At 40.6% G+C, this 21,411-nt stretch overlaps 1 protein-coding gene across 6 annotated transcripts in view; it reads right to left on the bottom strand.

Moving 5' to 3' along the window:
- Positions 1 to 21,411, bottom strand: part of SULF1 (sulfatase 1) — a 107,854-nt gene that overhangs the window by 72,373 nt on the left and 14,070 nt on the right. For all 6 annotated transcript variants that reach the window (XM_081204439.1, XM_081204434.1, XM_081204438.1 and 3 more), the window contains exon 2: positions 16,490 to 16,548. The gene's annotated coding sequence lies outside the window, so the exon portion shown is untranslated. The remainder of the gene's footprint in view (positions 1 to 16,489; positions 16,549 to 21,411) is intronic.

Genomic DNA, 21,411 nt, shown 5'->3' with positions numbered 1-21,411 from the left:
CTTCAAACTCTGCGCAAGTCAGGCCACAACCATTTTCTCCCCTTCCTGTGACTCGTGTTGGTTTTATTTAATCAGCTTATGAGACCTCCCCGAGTTTTCCTGTGATGCACTATGCTAAACATCAAAAAGGTTTCTCCACCGCTGTTTTGTTTATAAAGGGAAAATAAAAGAATAGCCGTTTAATCATGCTGTGCAACAGCTCCAGTCTGAGCATTTTAAGACCCATAATCCCTTTTCCCCTCAACCCTCCCAGAAGAAAGTGTTAAATTATAAACACATGAGCCCCATTCTGCCCCCATTGAAAAACAGCAGGAAACTCCCGGTTCTTTTCAACAGGAACCTTAAAAGAATTACTGTAATCATGGAACATACAACAAGCCTTGGATTTTTATGATTCAGAAATAACACTTCGGAAGAATGGGAGAGTTTGCTTATGGGACTAGAAGGAGAACTTCCTTAAAACCACCTCGACTACAGACATGATTTGGATCACATGACCAACTACACTTACGCATCTTTGTGAATCAAGAAATGCAAAACTGCAAAGTTATTTTTTGAAACAGAGAGCTACATTAACTAAGTATGCAAGTAGACCACAGCCGTAACATTTTCAGGAAGGGAGTTTGAACAACTGAGGCAAAACATATTGATGAGAGATGAACTCTTAAGGCCTCATCAACAAATTAAAAATGAACGAATTGCCAGGTGATCTGGAACAACTCAAATGTGAAGTGCTGATCTTCATAACAAAAATGTGTAACTTGCCCCTAAAATCAGCTTCCACACCTGATGGCTGGAAAGCTGCCAATGTAACAACAATTTTTTAAGAAGATATCCAAGTGGTGTTGCAGGAAATTACAAGTGAGTGAGTTTAAAGTAGTTGTTTTTCAGTTGAAGTTGGTCAAAGGCAACATTAAAGATAAATAATCAAGCATATATTCTTCTATATTATAGAATAAGTCTCTACTTAATCCACATCATGGTTTCTGCAAAGTAAGTCCTGTCACACTAAACTTTTTGAGCGATAATAGGCATGTGGATGGGGTGATCTCATAGACAGTAGATACTTGGTGCTTCAAAAAGCTTTTGACAAATTTCCTCACCAAACTATGCTGGAATGGGATAAGAGGATGGGATAAGCTAGAGATCTTTGAAAAACCGCAACATTCAAGAAAAAGAATATAGACTGAAGTCCTACATCCATTTATCTAAGGAGCAAGCCTACTGAACTCAATGGGATTTTACTTCCAGCTGTAGGATTGTGCTGCTCATTTTGCTCAGGGAAGTCCAGTACTCGATGTAGACATGATATACAAATTTTAAAAATTTTATTCGAAACACCACACCACTTAATTTTACTGAATTAAGACCATCCCACTAATTTTACAGAAAATTCTGAATTTTACTGAAAAGAGTTCACTCTTCTGCACAGACACAAAATCACCTCTCTTTACATTTTATGATCAATAAGGAACAGACTACTTAGGCAGTTAAAATAAGTTCAATATTCCAGACTGTCTAGTAAAAGGTACATGAATTCCGGGGGTGGGGTGGGGTGTCCCAGCTCAATGAAGCTACAGACTACACTCTAGTAGAGGTTTCGTAATTCCCTCAGCTGCAAACTTAAGAGGCACACAGCCTCTCTTCTCAGGCAGACACTGCAGCATGCCAGCTTCACTGAATGCATGCTAAAGAGGACCCTCACCCAATCAGACACAGAAGCAGCCTGTCCTTACTTGCACCTTCTAATACCTGAAAACATGTAACCTTTGCTGCTGTTGAATAGTGCTGTCTAGCCCAGAGGCACGTTAAATGAGCTTCCTTCAGATGTACTTTGACACTGCCATTAATCTATAGCTTGTGAATTTAGCAGAACCACATAACCTTTGCGTTGTAACTCCAGACGGTTCATAGAAGACACATTTTAATATTATTTAATATAATTTTAAGAGAAAGAGAAGAAACTGAAAATTGTTTAAGGCTTTTATATAATTCAGTAATTACACCTTGACCTATCATGTAAACCTGTGTTCTTTTTTATGATGATGATGATGATGATGATGATGATGCATAATTAAAAGACGCCTGCTTCTTGGGAGAAAAGTAATGACAAACCTAGACAGCATCTTAAAAAGCAGAGACATCACCTTGCCAACAAAGGTCCGTATAGTTAAAGCTATGGTTTTCCCAGTAGTGATGTATGGAAGTGAGAGCTGGACCATCAAGAAGGCTGATTGCCGAAGAATTGATGCTTTTGAATTATGGTGCTGGAGGAGACTCTTGAGAGTCCCATGGACTGCAAGAAGATCAAACCTCTCCATTCTTAAGGAAATCAGCCCTGAGTGTTCACTGGAAGGACAGATTGTGAAGCTGAGGCTCCAATACTTTGGCCACCTCATGAGAAGAGAAGACTCCCTGGAAAAGACACTGATGTTGGGAAAGATGGAGGGCACAAGGAGAAGGGGACGACAGAGGACGAGGTGGTTGGACAGTGTTCTCGAAGCTACCAGCATGAGTTTGACCAAGCTGCGGGAGGCAGTGGAAGACAGGAGTGCCTGGCGTGCTCTGGTCCATGGGGTCACGAAGAGTCGGACACGACTAAACAACTAAACAACAACCACCACCTTTGGAAGGGGACTGCACTTTGAGCGGGGGGAGGGGGAGCGGGACAACTGTCAGAGGAAAGGTTCTGTCTTGGGTTTCCACCAACCAAGCCCTTTAGTGGTGGTACTGTATTTATTTAATGATGTTGATATCTTCTGGGCAGATTCATAAGGAAGCAGATGGCCTTTTCAGGTACCATTTATAGGTAAGCATCAGCCTCTAGAACTGAGTCTGGACATAAATAGGAAGACAGTGCAACTGATGTTAGACTGGATAAATGAGGTCTAAAAGCCATATGCTGGACAGCAACCTGTCTGCCGTATTTGCACTGCTGACGTTTCCAAATGTTTTAAAGATTAAAGCAATGCACTATTTGTGTAGCTATCTAATCTAATTTGCCATTGGGGAGCCTGTGCCTAGCATCATATTCTCCAACATGCCGCAGAGGAAAATTGGAGTTCTTGTATTTTGGGGCCGTGCTCCCACGTGAGTCACATGAGAACCTGGAGCCCTGGGTGTATTCCAGGGCTGTGCTTTCGCAGGAGCCAGGTGAGTTGTATGAGAGCATGCCCTGCCCCCCAAACAGGCATCTTTGGGGGCAGCACTTTTGCAGGAGCCAAAACAGGACATCCAATCAGAAGCCGGGATGGCTTTTGTAATTCTGTGATGTCCCAGAACAGTTGAGGGTTATGGTATTACCCACTCTGCTTCCAGCCATCAAATACCAACAAATAAATTCTGCTCCCTTGTATATAAAAAAAATGGTGTTTCCCTGCACTTCATGGTGGCAAATAAAATGTGGAAACAGCACCTACTGGGCTGCACAGAATACATACAGTCAGAGGTGGGTCCTCTGGCTGTTCCTTCTTCGATCAGAGAGACTCTTTTCAGTGACCCTACGCATCTCTTGCCCTCCTTTCCCCAATGAATTATGGATGCCTTCCCCTCCACTAAACACACAATTGATGCCCAAAATTCAAAAACTGAAATGTTGCAGATGGGATTCAGCAGGAAAATTTAAGGACACTTCCAGTCATTTTGTTCCATTATTCTTACATATCAGGACAATGAACTTGTTGAAGAATTTGAGTGTGAAAATATAATAATAATAATAATAATAATAATAATAATAATAATAATAATTTATTTCTACCCCGCCCATCTGACTGGGTTTCCCCAGCCACTCTGGGCGGCTTTCAACAGAACATTAAAAGCAGAATAAAGTTTCAAACATAAAAAACTTCTGATGTCTTCTAAAATGCTCGGGATGCTTCAAACTTGCAATTATAATAAAAATGCAGGCAAATTAATCTATTTAGAAAGGCACTTTTAATCACCAATAGGAGTGAGACACAAAGTACTAAGTCTTTATCTGCTTGATTATGCAGCAGCCTGAAATGGAGCCCCATTCCATCAAATGTACTCTATGCAGAAACTTTAGCATGTGAACATTTAATCCTCTACATCCACTTTGCAATAATCAACATTATTTGCATTCTGGACTTTTAAGTTCCAAGCATCACCAAGTTGGCAGTGTAGGGCTGCATTGTTATGTTTGATACCGATGTGGTTGATTAGTTTCATTCTGGGTTTGAGCCAGGAAAGGGATTTCATTCTCAGGATTTTTTCCATGTCCCAAATACAAGGTTGTAATCCTAATGATACTATAGGGTTCGCTTCATATTAGACAGCTTGAAATACAACAGTCTACGTTGAGATCACGTTACTGGCAGGAGAAGAATGCAGCTGACTGAAAATACATTCTTCTTGATCACAGATTCAAGGAGAAAAAACACCCTGACCACCTTGCAAAATAAGTTTTAAAAGGAGCATTCTGGAAAAAACATCTGGGTATCTAACTGTTAAGTAACCACAGCAATTCACCATTAAAGCACAATAAGACAACTGATACAGGCTGAACCACAGAAAGAGATTCTGGTAATATGGAACCAGCAACCTAAATACCAGAAGAGGTTTTCGGAATGCTTCCAAGAATCTAATACTTAGATTTACTTGCAGAGAGGCAATGCGGGTATCATTTACAGATACTTCTTCATTATGGCTAGGGGGGAGTTTCACCAAATCAGTGTACTTTCAGGTCACATAAGAGCAAAGATCCATCCACTCCAGTATTCTGTTCTCACAGTGGCCAAGCAGATGTCTATGGGAAGCCTACGAGCGAGAGGTTGAGAACAGCAGCACTCTTTCCATTTGCGATTCTCAACACCTGGCGTTCAAATACAAACAGGCAATCCTCGTTTTGTGCGGGGGATACGTTCCAGACCCGGACGCACATCAGCAAGAGCCCATGTAAATGCTCTGTCCCTATCCCGCCCTTTTAGTGAAGTTTTAGCGTCACTTCCGGGTTCAGCGCTATGCACACATGCGCAATCCTGCATCAAAATTGACTGTTGCCTGTATTGCCTCTGATAGCGGATATAGAACATAGCCTTCAAGGCTATGCCATCAAGGCTAGTAAGCCCTTCCTATTCTCCTTGAATTGGTCTAAATATCTAAGTTCAGTTTGGTTTCATTTTTAATACTTAATTTGCACTTTGCAGAACAATACTGAAACTAACATTTGTCAGAATTTTTCAATGCAGTTTCCCAACCATGTAATGTGTATATGTAATATGCATAAAATAACATTATGGGGGGGGGAAGCATTAAGATGCATTCTATTTGAAAACAAAATCTTTCAAAAATGTGCATAATTAGTAGAAATCCACATTGAATTAGCAATGAATTTTCATGAACCTTAAAAAAATCTTTGCAAACTGATGAGGAAATGTGGAGAAGTAGATAGGAAAAACGAGTAACTGAGAGAAATCAAAATCGACCTGTTTGCTCATCCTACTTCAAAGAAAGAGTGAAGTGTTTTGCCAGCTTGCCCACTATACCTCTATACACTTAACAGGTATTTCATTAAACAGCTGTACATGGAATATCTGCTGTCTTGGTGATTTAAGATATGCTCCTTTCAGATAGACTGGGCGAGGCTTTTGCGGGATGCAGCAGATGCACCGTGCCTGCACTAGCGCCTTGAGTGAACAAGAGCACTTTATTCTCATTACCCAGAAGATTGTCAGAAAGCATATACCAGCAATATCTGGAGAGCCAAAGGTTCTCCAGATATTGCTGAACCACAGCTCCAGTCAGCCCCAGCAAGCATGGCCAAGGATGATGGAAGTTGGAGTCCAGCAACATATGGAGGGTCAAAAGTTCCCCACACCTAACTTTTACCCAGGGGCGAATGAAGGCGTCTTGGCACCCAGGGAGGGGCGTCGCTACATACGATGCATGCGCTGTACATAGCGACGCTGCACATACGGTGTACATAGCAGTTTGCCAGTGGTGCTGCTCCAGCGCCGTACAGACGGTGCCAGGATCCCTCTGTCGCCACTACAGCTGCAAACAGAGGATCCTCCACATGCGGTTGCGGCAGAGCGATGGCTGCTCACGCTGCCGCAAGCCCCCACGGGGTGCCTTCTTGTCACCCCCCCCCAGACGTGGCACCTGGGGCGCACCGCCTGCCCCGCTCCCGGCTGCGACGCCACTGCATTTACCTTTGGTTTTCTAGAAATAAGTACCTGAGGCATTAGTTGAAGAGAAACTAGACAGAAGATTAAAAAAGAGGTTCAACCACCAAGTTACCATGCTATAAGATGACCTGCTGATTCAAAGAAGCATGTGATGGCATGTTCATTTTTATTAAGCTTCTCAGTTATGTGATTTATATATTTGGATTCATGTTTCTTTCAAGGATTTAGGTATCCGAGTATTAAATATATAAACACATCACACCAAACACTTTCCATTAAACCACACATTTTAATCTCTTTAATAGAGTCATCCTTTCAACAACTTCTTTAGTATTGTATTTGGGACTGCACTTCATCCTGCCTGTGTGGGTCCCTGCAGGTCTAACCCTGCAAAAATATGGTTTGGCCACAACCCAACACAGGAGTTTGGTGTGTGCCAAGTTTGTGAAAATCATTTAGCTAGTTTAGATGTTTATATTCCCATTTACTGATTCACCACAGTACACTGATTCCTTAGTTGAATAAGGTACTTAATGTTTGACAGGATGGAAATAAACAATAGTAAATCTTCTCGTGTCTAATTATTAACTGTCAGGTGATGCAGCTCATGACAATTGTGTTTCCCCTCGTTTTTTGGTCTAATTAATTAACCTGTGTAATGTTTGATTTTGGTGCCCTTTGAAGATTTGCTGCAGCCAACATGTCTGCAAATTTTCACAGCATTGAAATAAAGTCAGTTATGTGATATGATCAGCAAAAGGGAGGCAGGAAGAGTTTCTACTGTATGGCAATTTATACACCATATATCAACCTTCGCCGCCTAGTTTTTACCAGATACTTTAGACTACATCTCTCATAAAGCCCATCCAGCATCGGCAATGGTCAGTGACCATGGACGCTGTAGTCCAAAAATCTGGAAGGCAGCCATTTGAGATGGTGCTACATACTTCCACCACAGCTCTCATTGCAGTGAAGTGCAAAAATGGCTTATATACAGACATGCACCAGAACGTGGGGCAATTTTATGTGTATCTGACTGAAAGGAATTAACTATGGGTATACAACATCTACTTCTAGATGTTTATTTCCAATACATATCCAATTTACTCCTGAGGTTCCTAATCCAGCAATCATATGTATATAGAAGCCTGCTTGGGTCTATGCACCTCCTTCACAGAATCAGGATGCTTTAAATATTTGCAGTATACAACCAACATAATAAAAACCAACCCTTTCCCTCTATTGACAATTTCATGTCATCACTCAATCCAGATTAACAGTGCAATCCTATAAATGTTGGAGATTAAATCAAATAAGAAGAGACAACTCAGTTACTGAAGTTATTATTCTGATATAGAGAGTAAGAAATTTTGGCTTTATAATTTTTATGCTTGCTCCAAACCAGTGGTTCTCCTTCCAGAAGCATATTAAAATGTCCACTGTAAAATAGGCATGTGGCACATGGTGGAAGGTGCCTGTGTTCCCTTACCCTGCTGTTGCAAGAATTTGCTCATAGTGATTATGTCTTTTAAAAAATTGTATCCAATCAAACTCTGCTGGGAGTTCATATTTTTCCGCCACTGTATTACTGCCAAGCACACTGCAGCTAATAAATTTTGGATCAACTTTGTGTAAGAACAAATAACTACCGTATTTTTTGCACCATAACACTCACTTTTTTCCTCCTAGAAAGTAAGGGGAAATGTCTGTGCGTGTTATGGAGGAAATGCCTATGGGTGGCATACCTACAGATTTTCCTCCTCTAAAAACTATGTGCGTGTTATGGTCGGGTGCGTGTTATAGAGCGAAAAATACGGTATTTGCATTGTTTTATTAACACAGCATTAACCATTTCCCCCCTAAACACGAGAGCAGCTCCAAAAGGTGGAAATTTATACCTGAATCCTTTCCAACACAGACCATTTCATATGTATGAGCAAATTTTATAGGAGGCAAAGGCGAACAAATTAAATTTTCTTTAGAAAAAGATCTGTTTAACATTAAGACATAGAACAAGCTATTAGGAGTTCTAGAAATAATGGCCAGTAATTTGGCCTAGATCAAGTAGCACTTCCCATCTTTTTAACGTAAAACGTCTTCACATCTTGTTTCCTTCAATAACAATTGATAAAGATGAGGCTATTGTCCCTTGCCAAGATGTTCTACATATCCTAATAACTTTTTTTTTAAGTGACCCAATCACTTGCAAATATTTCCCCTCATAATTCCCTTTTGTTCCATATGTTCCAGTGATGAAAAGCTAAACATCTTGAAGCCCTTTGCTGTATTATGTCCAGAGCAAATTAAGACAGCATTCATCTGAAAAACCCTATAAGCCCCACTTTTATTGAGGAAAAAAGCTTTCCTTGATATAAAGATTATTTTAGGAAACAATAAGTGCATTGGAAACCAGGCTAATGGAGATGTTCCAGAACTTTCTACCAAGTGCCTCAAATCTCATGATGGAGTTCATAATCAGATGTCTATGAAAGCATAGCTCTCTTTGCGGTTTTAGCCATACATGTCTACTCATAATGTGACTTACTCTCACATAAGCATGTATAGGATTGCAGTCATAGTAATCCACAAAACAGCTTTGAGTGGCATGGGGAGCATTTCCTACCATTCAGATTTCAGCCCACACTGGTGTCATGACACAAATGGTGTTGAAACTTTAGTAGCATTGCTATTTCCCCTGCCACCAATATCATACTAAAAGCCTAAGCATGGAAGAACCAACACTACAGCTTTTCCTCATGCCAGCTCTGCTCCAGGCTCAGAAGTCCCCCCAGGACGGGCTCCTCACATAGGGAATAAGGCCATAGGAAAGAACAAAGTAAGGCAGTAGCATCAGTGACAATGGAAATTAAGAATATTGGTTAAGCTGCCTGAGAGTTCTTTTAAACAAGATCTGGGTTTTGCAAGTATCTATTAACATAAACCAGAATTTACAAAGATACCAAACAAATATATTGAACCTAGGAGTGAGGATGGTGGATCTCATCAATAAGAATGAATTTTCAAGGGGATTCTGGTGTTCCCAAGATGGAGAAGAAACCATGTTTACACCCACCTTTAAGCAGCAAATAAAAATTTAATTTTGATTAAATTCAGCATAAAAAAATATGGGATGCAGCAGTCCCCATCCTTGCCCTAATCTCCTCTTCCTCCTCATTATTATTTTTTCAGATTTATAAACTGGTTCACAACATAAAGCCACTGAAGCAGTGTACACAATAAAAACAGAAGAAAACACACAAATGCAAGCTCTAAACAACAAAATCAGTTCAACAAACTCTAAAAACGAGTAAACCATCCATACAAACAAAAGCTGTTTATCAGATATGAAGTTGATGTTCCATAAACAGCTGGGTTATGCTTCAGGAAAAATCTTAAACAAAAATCCTCTGTAGGATAAATTTCATGAATTTTCCCACTTATTCTGCTACTTCACATATCAGCAGCTTCCATGGATTGACCTTTGACCGAATTCACGTCATGAGGACTTCATGCATGTATATTCTCATCTTCCACCAGAACATTTCAGAAGTTCAAGACCCTGGAGATTTTAGCAAAACGTATTAAAAAGCCTATGAAGTATAACGGAAACGTTACTTAAAGCAAGTCTGAGACTAGTAAAAAGAAAGCTCAGCCACTCCAATAAGTGGTGAGTCGGCAGTCCCAGGAGATATACAGAATGAAGCCAGAGATAGCTGGAAGTCAGATGTCTTGGAAGATTTATTTATTTATTTTTTGGCTATAATGGATTGCCAAAAGCGTGCATTTCATTATCAGCATCTCTACTGAAGAACAAGACCACAGACTTCCTGAAGCTACACATCTGGGGTAGACACACACCAACATTTATATGAGGAGTGAATAAACTTTTTCAGACAGAAGGAAGTGTTCCCTCAGGGGCAACCTTTTAGAGGCCGCATGCTGGTGCTGGACAGGGCCAGAGGCAAAAGTAGTCAGAGTAATGGATGTGAACCCTTCCATTATACACATATTCCAGGCACAGAGAAGCCAGGATTTTCTCCAGCCTTGCCAAGCCACATCTTTTCATCCTCTATCCAGACAAACAAGGAGAATGAGCACAGCTCAAGGACACTTCCCAGCGAAGCAAAAGCACTTGGAGAGAGTGAAGAGCGGGGCTAGGAAGGGTTGTTTCCTTGGGAGAAAGTGTGGCCTGGAGAGTCAAGGGCCAAATGGAGAGACTTGGAGCAGACATAGTTGGCCCCAAGTCAGAGGCTCCACACCCTTGCTATATACTGATACAGTGGGACCTCAGGCTAAGTACTTAATTCATTCCGGTGGTCCTTACTTGACCTGAAACTGTTCTTAACCTGAAGCACCACTTTAGCTAATGGGGCCTCCTGCTGCTGCCGCACCGCAGGAACACGATTTCTGTTCTCATCCTGAAGCAAAGTTCTTAACCTGAAGCACTATTTCTGGGTTAGCGGAGTCTGTAACCTGAAGCGTATGTAACCTGAAGCATATGTAACCTGAGGTACTGTACTGTACTGATCTTATGTATACATTTGACAGCCAAAGTGCAGCTTGAAACCGTGAGTGCCCTACATGAAAAAAATGCACAAAACAGGGTTTGCAGTTCTGCTCCCTAGAGCATGGACTCTGGCCCCACTACTACCTAGGCCTCATAGGCTTAGCGGCTGTCCAGTTAGTAGGGTTTTGTGCTTCAGAGGTTGACAGCTCTAGATCTCTGTGCTCACTCTCGATTCAGGTATTCTGACCTCCCCAAGTTCTACTTAAGGCTCTCTTGCAAGCTACAGTAAGGCCACTGATTTACATGGCTAATTCATAATGGAGACTTACTGTCTTATAGAGTATGGTACCCCCTAGGAGGAAGTCCATTAGCAGCAGAGTCGAGAAGATAAAACTTGTCTGTGAGGACACAACAGATCCCATGTGAATCAGCTCATAAATTATTATAAAAACTAGCGTAGCTGAAATATACCTGCAGTATATAACCTCACACCTCTCCCCCAACAAAAAGGTTGCAATCGTCAAGGCACTTATCTCTGAACTGTTGATCCAAATAGAAATCATTTACTGCATAATTTCCATTGTGCAATGTTGCATTTTTGGAGATGTGTGTGCTTTATGTGTGCACATTGGGGTGGGAGATACAGCTAGCATTTAAAGAGTCATTTGCTCAATAGTGTAGACCTCTCCCTTCATTAACTTTATGAAAACAACATACAGTGGTGCCTCGCAAGACGAAATTAATCCGTTCTGCGAGTCTCTTCGTCTTGCTGTTTTTTCGTCTTGCGAAGCACGGCTATTAGCGGCTTAGCGGCTTTAAGAAAAAGGAAACAAACTCGCAAGAACTCACAAGACGTTTCGTCTTGCAAAGCAAGCCCATAGGGAAATTTGTCTTGCGGAACGACTCAAAAAATGGAAAACTCTTTCGTCTTGCGCATTTTTCGTCTTGCGAGGCATTCGTCTTGCGAGGTACCACTGTACAAAACTGAGACACCCAGGTAGGAAGTGGTGTCACTTTCTCAGTATGAACTGATGGAGGGTAATGAGCCCAAAATTGCATCTTCCTCTGCACAATGGTATCAGTATTTCTCTCAGTCACTGCCTTGTATTTCTGGCAAATTAGTTGTTTTCTCCACCAAGCAGGCAAGTTATGGTCCCATGGTTAGAAAAGGATGCTAACGAATGATGGTTTAAGTTTATGGCTAAAAATACTTGAAACCTGCATTATCAAATCTTCCCAGAAGCACGCATACACACAATGCAACTTGCAAACTGGCAACTTCATAGTCACCACCTGCACTCTAAACATAGAATCTCGACTCACAGCCAGATAAAAAAATAGTATATTCAAAAAGCAGGATAAGGAACAATTCAACAAGAAAACTGCTGTCCAAAAAGCTAGCCCATATGAGCAGCAGGTGGAGTGGAGCGGAGCGGCTAATAATAAAGTACAAATTGTGAAGCTCCTGGTTTTGCCATGTTCTTAGGCTTTCGGTCTCAGGAGACAATGGAGAAGTGCACCTTTGGGGATGAGGTTGGGATGTTGCAGCACCTGCTGTGGCTGTGGAGACCGATACGGGAGAGACATGATTTGTTACAGCTGGGGCAGATGAAGGCATCCAGTTGTGTTGCTGTAGATGCACTTTCTCCCAGCAGTCATTTCTCCTCTGGTCACCACTATGGATACACAACTTGACCGCCTGCCTCCAGGCACTGTGGTCGTCTGAAAGGGATTCCCACATGTTGGGGTTGATGTTGTCAGCCTTTGTGTCATGTTTGCAGACATATTTGTAACACACAGCTGGTCTGTGGTGCCAGAAACCAGCTCCCTGTAGCCAACTCCTTGGGGATCCTGCCATCTTCCATTCTGTGGACATGACCAAACCAGCGTAGATGTCGCTGAGGCAGGAGTGCGAACATACTGGGAACATGGGCTTCGGAGAGCACATCTTTGTTTGGAATTCTGTCCTGTGCCCCAAATCCTCCTGCGCCCCAAATCTAATCCTCCTGCTGCAGTGCATGTGGAAGGCACTGAGGCATAGTTCCTGGCAGTTGTAAGTTGCCCACAACTCTTTTTACTAGTCTCAGACTTACATTAAGTAATGTTTGTGTTATACTTCATAGGCTTTTAAATACATTTTGCTAAAATGTCCAAAGTTTAGAACCTTTGAAATGTCTTGAAGAGTGCCACATTGGCTACCGCTGTGTTAAAGTATGTATGCAAGAGCACTGAAACACACAGTGCCTTGGGAACGCTAAACGACTTGTTTTGGATTGCATTTTTTAATAAAAAAAGTAGATGTTCTTTTATTTTTCCAATGAGGCTTTAAACTTTCTTCCAAAATTGGAAACATGCTTCCTTCAGTTTGTATTCATTTATATTAATTAAGACTGCCGCTTTTATGTTCGCGCAATAATAGTGGAACATTTGCAATGTATTTCTAAACAGTTAGATACAAATTAATGCAATGGTGGTGGTAGCCTTAAGCAAATTTCTTAATAAACAGTTGCTATTTAGTGTTGAATAAGTGGCTTAAGAGGGTAATTAGAGACATGTTTAGGAGTCTTAATTTAATGAACTGCACCACAAATACGTCTCCAAGCATAAGCATGGGCTTTTTTCCAAGCATTGTTTAAACTCTTACAGATACTGAAGCTATCATAAAAAGGAATACAATACAGAAGTATTCCAAATTGGAACAAATGTATTTTACTTACACTATGATAACATTCCATTAGCATCCCACAATTATTGGTTGCCACTGTTTTACTGTGGAATGTTTTACCGAACAGGAAGAAATGGATTACTTAAAACACACACACACAACACACACCCTGAGTGGCATCTTGGGCCACCCAAGACTGAGGATGTTTAAAGACATTGTGTTCTTTCCCTTATTCTTCAAAGATGGACAAAGCAGTTTGCAGACTAGTAGCAGTCTCCCCCCCCCCAAGACCACTCAGCTATGTTGTTCTAATTATTCTTCATAATTACACAAATTCCTAAGAAATGTAGAAACTTTTACCTTTTCTTAATTTCACCGGACCACCGGTATAAAATTTACGGCATGCAATGCCTTAAAGGAAAATATTATGAAAATGATCTACAGGTGGTACATGACCCCAGTCAAGCTAGCAAAAATCTATCATTTGCCTGACAATAAGTGTTGGAAGTGTAAAGAAACTGAAGGTACTTTCTACCACCTTTGGTGGACGTGCCCGAAGATTAAGGCTTTCTGGGAAATGATATATAATGAAATGAAAAAGGTACTTAAATGTACTTTTCCTAAGAAACCAGAGGCCTTTCTTTTGGGCATCGTTGGCCAATTGGTGTCGAGGAAAGATAGAACTTTTTTAATGTATGCTACTACAGCAGCAAGAATACTCATCGCAAAGCATTGGAAGACCCAAGATCTACCCACTCTGGAAGAATGGCAGATGAAGGTGATAGACTATATGACATTGGCTGAAATGACTGACAGAATCCGTGAACAGGGGAAAGAGACGGCGGATGAGGACTGGAAGAAATTTAAAACTTATTTCAAGAAATACTACAAAATTGATGAATGTTAAAATGTTGAGGTTTTTGTAAGAAAAGGAGATTACAGCGACAAAAGATTAAGTAAAAGAAAAGAACAAATAAGGGATAAATTTGGTAAAATTAAGTTTAGGATTTGCTGAAATAACTTTGGAAATTGGGATGTAGAAAGGGGAGGTTTGGGGGAGTCAGAGAAGTGAGGTTTATGAAAAAAGGAGAGGAAATTATACATGTTTGTTTGTTTCTTTATTTGCTTGTATTGTTTATAAAAACTTTGTAAAACCAATAAAAAATATCTTAAAAAAACAAAACAATTCTGCCTGGGGGATATGGGAGTTGGGAGTCCATTGACACCTGAAAGGCCACTCAGGTTCCCCTGTTACCATATGCTTTTCACAGGTAAGTTCTCACTCCAGTAGCGAAGCAAACTTTGAGTTACAAAATCTGTGAGATTACCCATAAGGAACATAGGGTTGTACCCAGTGCTAGTCATACACAGAGCAAGCATAGCTAACTTTGGTCCATTAATTTAAGTTGGTCTACTCTGAGTAAAAGTTAGTGGGATGCAACCAGTAACCTGAATTGCAAGTTAGTGAGTAAAAGTTAGTGGGATGCAACTGATAACCTTACAGGTATCGTGTGGATAATAAGAATCTAATTATTTGAGAGAGGGTTCATTAAAAAAAACCTTACAGTGCAATACTAGCCTTGTCTACTCAGAAACAAGTCCTATTGAATTCAGTTTATGTCCAGATAAGTGGGATTAGGATTTCAGCCTTAATTTACTTTTAAAATAGCAAGCAATATTTATATAACAAGATATGCTATGAGAGCACAGAACATATGCAAAAAACTCAGTACTGAGAGTTGCAATAAGCAAAACCACATTTTCAAAGCTATCTAAGGATTCTTAAGGAGCTATCTGTTCTTATCAAAACGATTGCTCTGACTATGTCCCAAAGGAGAAGGCAACAAGCTAAGATGATAAGGGGTCAATGCGTTAAAGGCCTCCTTATTTTTTTCTGAATTCTAAATATTTATACTCATACAAGTCAATAATATTTTTTAAACAATGATGAGCTATTCCAGCTCTAGTTTCATCATCTACATGTCAGTATTTCATAAACTGCGAGTTTCCACTAAGGCTCAATACAAAACAATTGACTTTAGGTCAGGTTTGAATTCCCTACCTGTGACCCCTGATAGGTGTAACTGCTTTGAAGCTGCCAAAATGTTTTCACTACATGTTCATCTTCTCATGTTAGCCAACAAAGTTAACAATACTAGCTTAACCAAAGTTCCTCCCCTTTAAAAAGACTCTTCTGGAGACAGACAGCAATAAAGCAACTAAAATGCAGATGAGCCAGTAAGTAAAATAATAATTAGAAAACACTGAGCTAAGAGGAAACAGCTAGCAGAAAAGGGGGGGGGGAGAGAAAGCTTAATATCAGAGTGAATATAGCAATCCAATTATAAAGCAAATATTACCAGGCAGGCTATATAAGCAACATGAATTTGCAAAGATTATTTTAAACTAAGTGAAATTATGTTTGAATCACTAGAGCAGAGACCTAGGAGATCAGAGCTAATCTATTTTTCTCTAATATCCATGACTCACTCCCTCCTGTCCTATACAAAAGGACTTGATCCCCATCTCTAATGTGAAGATCAGAACTTAGCTATCCATGAGATTTTGCATTTTGTCGAGTACTGCACCATGGTTCTTGGAAGTTTGTGTGTGTGTGTGTGTGTGTGTGTGTGTGTGTTATTTAAATGTGTATTTTGAGAGAAAAGGGGTTTCCCATCCTTCAAAATGTTATTGTCTCTTGTTAAGCCACAAGTAAGACTCCTGTCCCCAGTTCTTGTGCACATACATTCTGTGGTACATACTGTTATTTTTGTATATTTTTACACTTACCAAGGCTGCAATCCTAAGTCTGCTTATCTGAAAGTCCCATGGAATTCAATAGACAGCCTTTTGAGTAGGCACGGTTAGGGTTGCACGTTAGAAGCATACATCACATATACCACACTCGCACACACCCCTCTCTAGTTGTGTAGAAGTAAAACCCTGAATGTAGAATCTGTGTCCTTGCGTACGTCCCATTTTTAGGGAAGACTTCATCACCCACACTGTAGGTTGCTGCCTGTTCCCCAGGTCAAGATGCACTGCAAAAATGATGGCATCGTGGAAACTAAGGAGAACGCCGATTCTCAACTTGTTGCTTTCCCTCCATTTAGCTTGCATTGGAATCTAAATTGTCTCTGGTTAGTCCCTTGAAAAAGCTGGTTTGCTTACCTTGTCTGCAGTTTGAAAGAAAGGAACTGTAAAACATGAGTCCAGATGTGGATGCCCAGCTGTTGGGAGAAGCAAATAGTGAGTAAATATGTGCTCTTTTAAAAAAATGTTTTTTAACTCCACTTTTTAAAGCATTATAGGACAGCTTTATTTATTTGAACATTAAATTATTTAAATATAAAAGGGTATGGAAACATTTGCAATACAAGACAGAGAGAATGCTGGGATGTGAACATGGGAAGTCAGGGTCAATGTCCACCTTATGCATGAACTCATTAGATGTCTACAGGCCATTTATTTCAAAGCAGTCATAAACCACTTAATATATATTTTAAAATAAATAAATTTCTTAAGTGGTGAGCCTCAGACAGGTGCATTTCCCAGTCCTACCCGGAGATGTCAGGAACTCAACCTGACTTCTCCTGCGAGTAAAACAGTTGCTCAGTCACTGTGCTGCCGAAACTGCAACCCTGCACCAGATCTTGACCATCATCACAAAGTGTGTGCCAAGCTACATAAATGATGGCATCTGCATAATGCTTACTACAGAATTATAGTAGCGACATGCTGACCAAATCAGAGTATTTCTTCTTTTAAAAACCCAGTGGGACAGTCATGGCATTTAGCCCTCGCAAGCTGTTATGGACAGCATTTGTTAAGGCACAAGGCTTGCAGATTGGCAGGAATAATGTCATTCCCTCCCAATGAAAAAGTATAAAGGAACTGAAATCTTGTATTTGTAACAAAACCCAGTCACAAAATATTCTCAATTGGACCTTTTTACTCCAATGTGGCACATCAAAGCAAGAAGCACATAGATAACATTAACATATTTACTGTGAGGTGCTTTTGACTATGGAAAAGGACTAGAGATTTATAGAACAATTATGAAATATTTGGCCATAAAATCCAGACTGCAGAAATGTGAGGCTAGTCGGAATTTGAGTGGCTCCTATTTAGGCTAAATAGGCAGGTTAAGTAAAATGATGATAAATGTCTAGATATTATGCAGAAGCCTTATCACATATTGTTTCATTGTAAGTATCTGGTATGCTTAGAAATCTTTCAGAGAAAGTTTCTAGGAAATGAGCCAAGTATAACTTAGTATGGAGCATAACAAGAAGGGGAGTTTGGGAGTGCCTTGAGATAAGATCTTTATAACAGAGAAGTCAAAGCTTTTAAGGGAATAAATTATTTAATGACTTTGAATTCGGTATAAAAGTTTGACTGAGAGCCTATTGGATGAAGAGACTTTATTCCACAGGTCAGAATAATGCAAGAGGACCACACAGCACAAGAGCTCTGGTTTTTTTCACATCTACCAAAGAAAACAACAACAAAACTTTCCAAGCCTTTTTAACCTTTGCTTGATTTTTATTTATTTATTTAAAATAATTTCTATCTCACTTTTTGCCCCGAAAGGCTGGTTCCAGATGAAAAAACACTAGAATAAAATTAAAATATTGAGATAAAAGAAATACAGTATCTCAATCAGTATTCAGTAGGGCTGTTAGGGTCAGGTGTGTTTTTTTGGTGTGTGTTTTTTTAAAACCCTCTTCACAACAGGAATTGAAGGCAAATTAAAAGAACATTTATGCCATCCAAAGAAATGGGGAATGTTAAGTTGTGGGCGAACATATCAGACGACACAGCGATTCTTCAAAGAGCTCTTGTTTATTCACAGACCAGAAAAGAACTGAGCTGAAGGGTTCAGTCAGCCTGCTTATATAGAGCTCCAGTACAACGTAACTGTAACAATTTTCTAAAACTATCCAATCACTGAACGTCACTTTTGATCCCTTATTTGCATAACTATCTACAGTATCCCCCTGCTGGCCCAGGGTGAGAACTTCAGTACATAACAGGGAAAATAAAACCTCTTTTGGAAAGGAGCTGGACAATCTGGTGCTGCTGCCAAAACAAGCTGTTCTAATGTCCCCCAACCAAGCACATTAGTGAAGATGGTGGAACATGGAACAGATCTTCAGATGCTTAATACTGTACAGTGAATATACAGATCCATGCGGGAAGAGAGGGTGTTTCAGAAAGCCTGGCCCCAAAGCCATTTAGGGCTCTTTAGGTATCAAATACCACTTTGAACTGTGAACTGAAATTAATCGGAACCACAGCTAATGAAAAAGAACTGATATAATATATGCATCCTAAGCAGTGAACACCAAAGCTACACTAGACGCTACATTTTTAATAGCTCTTTGTAACACTCTTCAAGGACAGCCCCAAACAGAGTGCATTGCAGTAGTCCAACCTAGATCTAACCAGGAATGATACAACAGCCAGAACGACATGACCCAAACCTACTATTCAAAAAGCACTTGAGTCTTGTCTGGATTAAACTTCAGTTTATTAGCTCACATTCAGTCCGTTGAGCCCAGACAACAGTTCAGGATTACCACAGCACAATATAGATAGTGAGATAGACAGATAGACAGACAGACAGATAGATAGATAGATAGATAGATAGATAGATAGATAGATAGATATGGGTATCACCTGTATATTGATGACACCCAACTCCCAATCATCAGATGACTCTTGTGTCAGTGGTTTCATGCAGACAATAAAAAAGTTTGGGGACAAAACAAAACCCCATGGAACCACATAAGCCAAAAAGAACTAATGTTCATGATATTTGGACTCTTTGCCCTGTGGTCACTTCAACATGACCATACTGAAGCTTAGTTCCCTACAAGCTAGCACAGAGATTTATTCCCATTGCTGATATGGCAATGGAACTGCTCTCATTTCTAAGCAGACTGAACTACTTGGACTGTTGGTAGGGAAAGACTGTCAACTATCCATAAGAGATGCATTAGTGCACACTCACGTGGTACAGGAATACAGTGGTACCTCGGGTTACATACGCTTCAGGTTACAGACGCTTCAGGTTACAGACTCCGCTAACCCAGAAATAGTACCTCGGGTTAAGAACTTTGCTTCAGGATTAGAAAAGAAATCGTGCTCCGGCAGCGCAGCAGCAGCAGGAGGCCCCATTAGTTAAAGTGGTGCTTCAGGTTAAGAACAGTTTCAGGTTAAGCACGGACCTCTGGAACGAATTAAGTACTTAACCCGAGGTACCACTGTAGAGCTAACAGTTGCGAAAAGAACCTGAGGGCACTGGCTCTGCCCACAGACACCAGCTGCAAAAGATAACGCACAGGGCTTTAATCCACCCACCTTTTTTGTGGTGTGAAACAAGGACTCCCCACCCCCGCCACCTCATGACGCCTCTTCCTGGTTCAGACCAAGTACCCATCTAGCTCAACATCCTGCTTCCTCTAGTAGCCAAGCAAACACTTCCAGGATCGCAACAAGTAAAGCTCGTAGTTGGGTCCACCATCCCTTTCAGAGATGTACAAAGATCTGTGAGCATGGAAACCTCACTGGTATAGGCATGATTAATGGAGGGTTGGGCTAATTCATTTTTAGAAAGGGTGTAGGAGACAGTGGTCTTCACTATGTCTTGTACTAACTGCTTCAGAGCGGTACAGAGTGGAGACTTTGCCAGGATCGGCGTACCTCAGTGCAACAACAAAATGTCAGAGTGCGCCTTGAACTACAGAGGTCGTATTGGAAAGGCTGTAATAAAGCCAGTGCAGACTCTGTGCATTACTACTGCTTTTCCAGTCCCATCAAGAAGCAAATCTTATCAGTTGCAGCCTTAAACAGCCTTTGCTACAAAAAAAAAAAGAAAAAAGCAAGCTGTCTGTCCATAAGGACCGAGATAACAGGAGCAGGACTTCACCTGTGACAGGAAGACCCTGAAATAGTGCACATTGTCATTGGAAACTGAACCAGAACCATAATCTTAATTCTTCCACAGACTCTGCAAAATGACCATTTCTCTCTACTGTAATAGCTTTCATTAAATAAAAAAATTCCTTCCAGTAGCACCTTAGAGACCAACTAAGTTTGTTATTGGATTGGTATGAGCTTTCGTGTGCATGCACACTTCTTCAGATGTGCATGCACATGAAAGCTCATACCAATAACAAACTTAGTTGGTCTCTAAGTTGCTACTGGAAGGAATTTTTTTATTTTGTTTCGACTACGGCAGACCAACAAGGCTACCTACCTGTAGCTTTCATTAAGTGCAAGCAATTGTCAGAACTGGCCATAGTTTTTTTAGGCTGAGAAATCATGAGCAAATATGTCAGTTGCAATCCTACATTCACTTACCTAAGAGTATCACTGAACTCAATGGGACTTATTCTTGAATAGACTGGCATAGGCGCTTTCCTGAAAAACTTGCGTAGATGTCCTTCCAACTGTGTGATCTTGCTTAGACCATCTACTTCAGCCCTCACCAACAATGTACCTGCCAGATGTTTTGGACTACAAACCCCATCGGTCCAAGCCAACACAGTCGTAGGAGTGACAACACTGTTTTCATAATGTACATTTAGTACTTTTAAAAATTCACCATGCACAATCTAAAACAGGCATAGGCAAACTCGGCCCTACAAATGTTTTGGGACTACAATTCCCATCATCCCTGACCACTAGTCCTGTTAGCTAGGGATCATGGGAGTTGTAGACCAAAAACATCTGGAGGGCAGAGTTTGCCTTAGCCTGATCTAAAACAACCAGTTGCAGAACTATGATGACCAACGACAACAAGGGAGGGCAATAGCCCCAGAGCAATAAAGGTTCTAGGAAGGCACACATAAGATTTATGGACCCAATGAAGTATCCATTTTAGCTTCTTCAGGGTTGGGGGAATGTAATAAATATAGCTACACAAAAGACCATGGTGCCTAATGAATGCTATGTGTGTATTAAAAGCCGTTTAACCAAATAATCTCCCCTCTGAAGAAAGGCTTCAAAGCCCAAGTTTTGCTGGGACATTGAACCAATTAAGTAAATCTTGTGTGCACTTCCTAGAACACTCTGTGCAACTTTGG

The sequence above is a fragment of the Podarcis bocagei genome, assembly GCF_964188305.1.
Source record: "Podarcis bocagei genome assembly, chromosome: 8".
NCBI classification, from domain to species: domain Eukaryota; kingdom Metazoa; phylum Chordata; class Lepidosauria; order Squamata; family Lacertidae; genus Podarcis; species Podarcis bocagei.
The sequence above is the reverse complement of the archived record's forward strand: the minus strand, read 5'-3'. Positions and strand labels throughout refer to the sequence as shown.